Source organism: Tupaia chinensis, unplaced genomic scaffold, assembly GCF_000334495.1.
Source record: "Tupaia chinensis unplaced genomic scaffold, TupChi_1.0 Scaffold141887_1, whole genome shotgun sequence".
NCBI lineage: Eukaryota > Metazoa > Chordata > Mammalia > Scandentia > Tupaiidae > Tupaia > Tupaia belangeri.
In genome coordinates this window covers 176735-184492 of record NW_006201743.1, presented here as the reverse complement: position 1 = coordinate 184492, position 7758 = coordinate 176735, and the positions used below count along the sequence as shown (strand labels likewise).

The 7758-nt window shown below is 45.3% G+C and overlaps 1 pseudogene; it reads left to right on the top strand.

Annotated features, from left to right (window-relative positions):
- Positions 1–2422, top strand: part of LOC106733241 (histone-lysine N-methyltransferase SETMAR-like) — a 16918-nt pseudogene extending 14496 nt beyond the window's left edge.
- Positions 2423–7758: the final 5336 nt, after the last annotated feature.

The following is a 7758-nucleotide window of genomic DNA, read 5'->3' as shown; positions in this document are numbered from 1 at the left end:
CCCTCCCTTACTGCTTCACATTCTCAATTCTGCTAAGTCACTACCAGCTACCCAGTCACCCAAGCCAGAAACCAGGGAGCCATCTTCACACTTCATTATCCTCTTACACAGCATCCTTAAACACATTCTGTCCAGTTTTATTCCCTCACTAGCTCTAATAAATCAATCTATGTCACTCTATTCCACAGAACAAAAAGCACGGTTTATCTTACTTAAAAGACTGCAATAGTCTTTTAATTGGTCTCTCGGCTTTTAATCTAGCTACTACCATCCTCCGGTTTGTCTTCCTTCCTGCTTTCAGAGTAATATTTGCAAGATACAATGCTGGATATCTGTTTTACACTTAAAACTGTTCATTAGTTTCTTTTTGTCTGTGGGATAAAGCCTGAGCACCTTGGAACGTGGTATGCAACCTTTCAAGCTCTGCCACTATCGCTGTTTTCATCTCTGGACATATTCTTCCCAGAACCTTATTTTTCAACCAACCACTTGCAATTCCTGGAATAAATTGAGCTATTTTCAGCTTGTGAGGTTTTGTTCTCCTTCTCTCAATGCCTAGAATTGCTTTTCTCTCCTTTATTACTTGGCAGATGATTACCTATCTTTCAAGACTTGGTTCAAATGCCACCTAACCTGTTCTCTCACCCCTGGTTAAAATCGACCACTTTCTTCTATGTGCAGATCTCTATCACAGTGCTTATAACGCTTTATTGCACTTCTTTATTTTTATTATATCATTGCAAGCACCTGTGGGTCAGAACTGCCTGATTCTTTTTGATATTGGGCTGGTGCAAAAATAATCATGGTTTTGCATTGTTGAAAATTGCCATTCGATGGTGGGTACATTCTTAAATAAATGTGGTTATATTTTATAGCACTTTAATGCCCGTTTCTTGCTTTATTATTATTTTTGTAATGACTCATTACTTGCTGTTTATTTCATATGTGTTTAGACTATGGAAATGATGTTGGACAAAAAGCAAATTCGAGCAATTCTTTTATTCAAGTTCAAAATGAGACACAAAGCAGTGGAGACAACTCGCAATATCAGCAAAACATTTGTCTCAAGACCTGCTAATGAATGGACAGTGTGGTGATGTGCAGGAAGTTTTGCAAAGGAGCTGAGAGCCTTGAAGATGAGCATAGTGGATGGACATCAGAAGCTGACAATGGCCAATTGAGAGCGATCACTGGAGCTGATCCTCTCACAACTACACAAGAAGTTGCCGAAAAAGTCAACATCAATCATTTTACTGTTGTCTGGCATTAGAAACAAATTGGAGGGGACCAACAGGTGGCATGGTGGTTAAGGCACTGGACACTCCCACATGGCTGACCACAGTTCAAGTCCCAGACCTGGTGGCTTGCTTTCTCACTCTCCCTCCCCACTCTTTCTGTGTGTGTTTGGTGGAATTAAAATAAAATAATGAATAAATAAAATTAAATACTTTTAATAACATTTTTTTAAAAGCAAATTGGAAAAGGTGACTGGAAAGGTGAAAAAGCTTGATAAGTGGGTGCCTCATGAGCTGACCAAAATTTTTTAAATTTATCGTTATGTCACTGGACTCCCACGTAGCTGGCCATGGTTCAAGTCCCAGATTTGGTGGCTTAAAACTCACGCTATGTGCGTGTGTGCCCAAAATCCTGAGAAGGGAATGGAGAAAATGGGATCGTAGCATGGCCATCACCCCTGGGAGATGATTTCTTGCTTTCTGTCTCCCTGTCTCTCTCTATCTCTCCAATGAGCACATGTGCCCTGTAGCAAGATCTCTCTCTAAAACAAAATTAAAAATAAAGTGTGTCATTTTGAAGTGTCATCTCTTATTCTATGCAACAATGAATCATTTCTCAATTGGATTATGATGTGTGACCAAACGTGAATTACATATGACAACTAGCAATGACAAACTTAGTGGCTGTACTGAGAAGTAGCTCCAAAGCACTTCCTAAAGCCAAATTTGCACCAAAAAAAGATCATGGTCACTGTTTGGTGGGGTTTGAGCCACTACAGCTTTCTAAATCCTGGTGAAACCATTACATCCGAGAAGCATGCTTGGCAAATCAATGAGATGCACTGAAAACTGCAATGCCTGCAGCCAGCATTGGTCAACAGAAAAGGCCCAGTTCTCTACAACAATGCCCAACTGCACTTCACACATACAAAGCTTCAAAAGTTGAACAAAGTAGTCTACAGAGTTTTGCCTCATCCACCATATTCACCTGATTTCTCACTACCATTTCTTCAAGCTTCTTGATAACATTTTGCAGAGAAAATGCTTCCACAACCAGCAGGATGGAGATGAGGATTTCCAACAGTCTGTCAGATATCGAAGTGCAGATTTTTTATGCCACAGGAAGAAACAAACTTATTTCTCATTGGTAAAAATATGTTGATTATAATGGCTCCTATTTTGATTAATCAAAATGTGTTTGAGCCTAGCTATGATTTCCAAAACCACAATTTCCTTTGCTCCAACCTAATATTTCCATCACAGTACCCAGCATACAGAAGGCTTCATCAATCTTTTGTCAGCATTCTTGAAATGAAATTTGTAAAAAAATAAAATTCACCATCTTTACTTAAATAACTCAATGAGTTTTGGTAAATGTGCATAGTTTTATTACCTTGACCATAGTCATGAACAGATGATTTTCATCACTTGGGAAACTTTCCTCGGGCCCTTTGTATTCAATGTTTAACCCTTCCTCCCAGTCCTTGGCCCTGGGCAACCTCTAAGCTCCTTCCTTCCTTCCTTCCAAGGGCATGTGCATTCACCAGAGAGAGTGAGAAAGCACCCATTATGGTGCATGGTCAGGCTACAATTTCTTCTCCATTTCTCCCTCCTTTCAGAATTTTGGGCATGCACATACATGTACCCTATGAATTTTTTGAGCTATTGGATTCAGGACTCAAATCGCTCAGTCAGTCATGTAGAATCCAGTACCCTTAACCACCAGGCTGCTGACTGGCTCCCATCTTCTTATTTTTTTAAGATAAGGTTTTGTTTTCTTTTTATTTACTTGTACATATTCCTTATGCATTATGGATAGAAGTGCTTTTTTGTTATATGTATAGGAATACTTTCTTCCAGCCTGTGGCTGACTTCATAATATTTTTTAGCACTGTCTTTGTAAGAACAGAAGTGTTAGAGTTTCATGAAATTGAAAACTTCTTGGGTTTTGTGTCCTGTTTAATAAGTCATTGCCAGTGCCAGCAGCTGATGTAGTGGTTACGGCAGTGGACTCCATGGCCAACTGAGGTTCAAGTCTCAGACCTAGAGGCTTGAAAATTATGCCAGGCACATGTGGGTGCATGCCCAAGATCCTAGGAGGAAAGTGGAAGAGAAAGGATTATGGTGTGGCCATCCCCCCTCAGGGGTGATTTTTCCCTCTCACTGTCTGTCTCTCTCCTACCACCGAGTGCATGTACCCTATAGCAAAAACTGAAGAATCGACATAATTTTGCTGAATACACAAACTCCTTGTGCTTACAAGGTGCTTAATTTAATTTGTGTAACACTTTATAGTCTATAAAGCAAATTCACATACATTATCCCATTTAATCCACCTAACAACCCTGTAAAGCCAGAGGGAAATGCCAGTCTCACTTCGCAAATGAGAAAATGGAATCTCAAGAGACTTGACTTGGGTCACCTCGTGAGTATGTGGTGGCGCCACTTGGCCTGGCATTTTCATCTCACTTCTATAGTATATTTGGAGCTTGATCCTGTTAATATTGATCTGATGGATCTCAAATGCTGGCATTAGGCTTAAGCAGAGAAGACTTGGCGATGTGACAAATTCAACCCTGTAACTCTTGCTCCCTTCACTTGGTGAAGAGGCACCAGTCACCCCCGCCAAATTCAGAGCAGTCTGGGACATCCCAGCTCAGTGGCTCCAACCTTCTTGTGCATCACCATCATCCCATGAGCTTTAACTATGCAAGTGCCTAAGCCTTACCACCCAAGATTTTGATTCAACTCTGTGGAGTATCAGCATTTTATAAAAGTTTCCCAGGAGGCTCTGATAAGCAGCCAGGTTTGAAAGCTGCAGTTCTGGGGCTTTCTGGAAATAAGAGAGCAGAGAATAAGAGGGGAGACTTCTGATAGTCAGGCAAGAAAGGAACAGCCCCTGGGTTAGGGATCACCAGAATAATGGAGTGGAAGGGAGATGAGAGACCCGGATGGAAAGTCTTGCCAATTTCTTAGCATAATCAAGAGGAGAGGCTAAAAATATCACACTTCCTCTTTCTCTGGTGAGTGATCCCAATTCCTTTACAAATACCCTTAACTTCACTGAGTAGCCAGAAATTCAACTCTCAAAGAATCAGGTAAAGTCCTAACAAGAGAGAGTCAGATTATTTTGTCCCAATTTCTTAATTCAAAGATAATAAAAATCGAACTGGGCCTTTCATGATTAAATCAACACTGGTCCCTGCAGAGCCGGAGTGCTCCTGGGTGCTGCAGGGGTACTCACCAGTGTTCTGTGGGGCCTCCACCACCTGCTCGCTTTCTGCTTTCTCACTTTATGCAAAGCCAACTGGGATGCAGGGGCTGATTTTCCGGCTTACGCGCCAGTCAGGTGGGGTCTCCCCAGCCTTCGTAATTAGAATCCGTCTCAGAACTAAAAATAGATTCCAGAGTCCATTTGAGAATCCAAGTCTTTGGAGCAGAGACCAGGAATGATTCCAGTCATTCCTTTCTCTTCCTTGCTTCCTTTGCCACCAGATTTCTGGCCTGCTCTATTTAGGGTCTCTCTTGTTTTTTAAGTTTACTTATTTCTAGAGAGGCGGAGGGAAGAAGGGAGGGAAACAAGGACGAAAGGAGAGAGAAAGAACACGCAGCAGGGTCTGGAAGCCTCACCCCACCCCCACCCCCGACCCCAACACCAGTGCAGGATCATGGACTTTAAACACACGTCCGGCCCCAGCGCACAGGGAGATCTCAGATTTGAACCTTCCTTGGTAGGTCAGCCTCTCGCAGTGTCAAGTTTTACTGCCTTGCCTTCCTGGCCCCTGGGTCTGGAGAGATCCCACACTGGGCTCCTTGGCAACTCCTAAGCTGTTGATTATCTGAATTTTGCTTATGGAGATATCCAGGCCCCCCTGCACAATTAGGAGTAAACAATACTAGATTCATAGATTTACACAACTAAGGTTTTTCCTCATTTCCATGAGATAAGATCCGAACTTAATATAGCCATCATTTTAAAGCCGCAGAAAGGCAGATACCTGGGAACCAGCAGTTAGCGTAATGGCTATGTCGCTGGACTCCCACGTAGTCAACCGCGGTTCGCGTCTCGGACCCGGTGGCTTAAATCTCACGCCGGGCGCGTGTGCGTGCGTGCCCAAGATCCCGAGAGGAGAATGGAAGAGAAGGGATTGCGGCGTGACCATCCCCCCTGGGGGGTGATTTCTCGCTTTCTGTCTCTATGTCTCTGTCTGTCTGGCGAGCGCACGCGCCCTATAGCGAAAACCTCTCCAAAAAAAAAAAAAAGAAAGAAAGGCAGATACCAAGGTCTGGGCTTTGCACAACTCTGGGGAACCTCACAGGATGCTTTCCTTTCTCTCTTACCTCACTCCCTCAGGATGGGTGTCCTCACCCTCCACACATGCGAATAACTTGGCTAGCATTTTAAACCCACCAGCTTGCAGGATAGATCCGGATCTGGGTCAGGGAGGGGCTCTGGGCATTGCTTTAAACACACATCCTGGGTGATTATAGTGTGCAGCTGGAGAATCGCTGCTTTAGGCCTGTAATTTCTGGAAATTCCTGGGCGGGGAGGGAGACCCGTGTCCATGGGCCTCTGGGCTTCTGTATCCATGTGGAGAAAAGAAACTTCTCAACCTTCCTCCCCCGCCCCCACACACAAACTTTATGGGCATGGGAACCCCAGGAGGTTTCAATGACATCAGTGCCACAACAAACCAGCATCTGGACCCTTCATGGCTGTTGATTCTCTCTCACTGCCCCTCAGTCCTACCGAGGCTGCTGACACCTGTCCTCCTCCCTGCCCCCTCCCCATCTCTGGCTGGAGGCCACTCCTTGTTCTGTGGCCTGGGTCACTGCAGACCCCTCTGCTTCAGCCTCACCTCTAACCCAAGTGCCTTTCTGGCATCTTCCCCAGGGCAGCTGCTGGTCTGGTGGAACTCTGGAGCTGGCTCTCAAAATCAACACTCACCTGGAGATCTCTGCCACAGTTCTTCTCTGTGCTCCCCGATGCTGGCCTTGCTCTAGGCCTCTCAGCCAGTGAGGACACCCAGCTCAGAAAGCTCCAGACTTGCTTCACCTGCGTTGTTACCAAGGGACACACCCTCTATGCCATGGCCCATGGAGCTCCAAGGAGCCCCTGTGGACCCTGTTTAGCCGCTCTAGTCCTCCAAGCAGCCCTGAGCAGCTGAGCTGAACTGTGAGGCCTTGGAAACACCTGACCAAGGGCCTCAGGGTTTGCATATCACAGAAAGACCCCAAAGCTTATGAGGGTTTTCTGCAAACCAAGTTTATAGAAAACACCACCTCTGCACCTGAGCAGCTGTAAAAATCCTCTCATGCTCTGCCTCCTCTGCTTCTATCCTGCTGGGGTTCTGGATAGCAGCGTGTGGACAGAAGTCTGACTACTTTTCCTATTTTCCAAAATCTTTCCAAAAGGGACTGGGGAAGTCATGCCTACAAACATTAACAGACCATTTACTTTCTATTAACAGGATTCTTCCTACCTCCTGTTCCTGGCATAGTATCTTTGAGATGTATATTTCAGCCGATTACAGTAGATTCTTTTGCTTATCTCTTTCCAAGACACAGAACTTCCCTTTTCCTTGAGATGTAGATTAAGCCTTTCTTTAACTAAGACACAGATCTTCCCTTCCAATCACCAACCTAAGAATTGTGGAACCCACCTAAAACCTACAAGCCCACTTCTACATGTCCCGCCTTTTTGGGCCAGACCAATGGAAAATCTTCTCATTAAATGTTGTCTGTCAATCTCAAAAAAGGAAACCCTGTACATGATCACCCCGAGAAAAGGCATGTATGCCTCTTCTCCGGGCCTAGGTCACTCACATTTGGCTTGGAAATAAACCTCATTAATTATTAATTTTACGGTTGGTTATTTTTCCATCGACAAGTGTTACCTGCAGCACTCACCTCTCTGTCTACGCCCTCAGGGACCCTGTCAGGTAGTGCTGACACCTTATTCATAGGGAAGCTCAGTTTCAATAACCTGCCCAGGCCTCTAAGGGACTTCTAACTTGGTTCAACAGCCCTCTGCCCAGCTGCCCCTCTCCACCCCCAGCTGCCCCTCTCCTCCCCACTCCCAGCTCCCGTCCTTCACCTCCCAACTCCCCCTCCCTCACCTGCCAGCTGCTCCTCCCCTCCCCCAGGTGCCCCTCCCACTCCCAGGTGCCCTTTCCCTGCTCCCAGCTCCCCCTCCCTCACCTCTCAGTTGTTCCTCCCACCCACAGCTGCCCCTCCCCACTCCCAGGTGCTCTACCCAACCCCAGGGGCCTTCCCCACCCAGTGAATCCCAGGCATTCAGTAAACACACTGCCCTTGTTCTGACCACAGGGCTCCCTTTTCCCTAGCTCCTGTGTCAGAGTTGACTTAGTTGAAAGATGACTTTGGAGGAAGCTGTGCACTATGGTTCAGATCTCCCCAGATTCATGCGTTGAGATTTGGTTGTGAATGAACATATTAAGAGGAAACTTAATACCTTCATGAGCAAAAAGATGGGGCTTTGGGGATCGATTAGAGTGGGGCT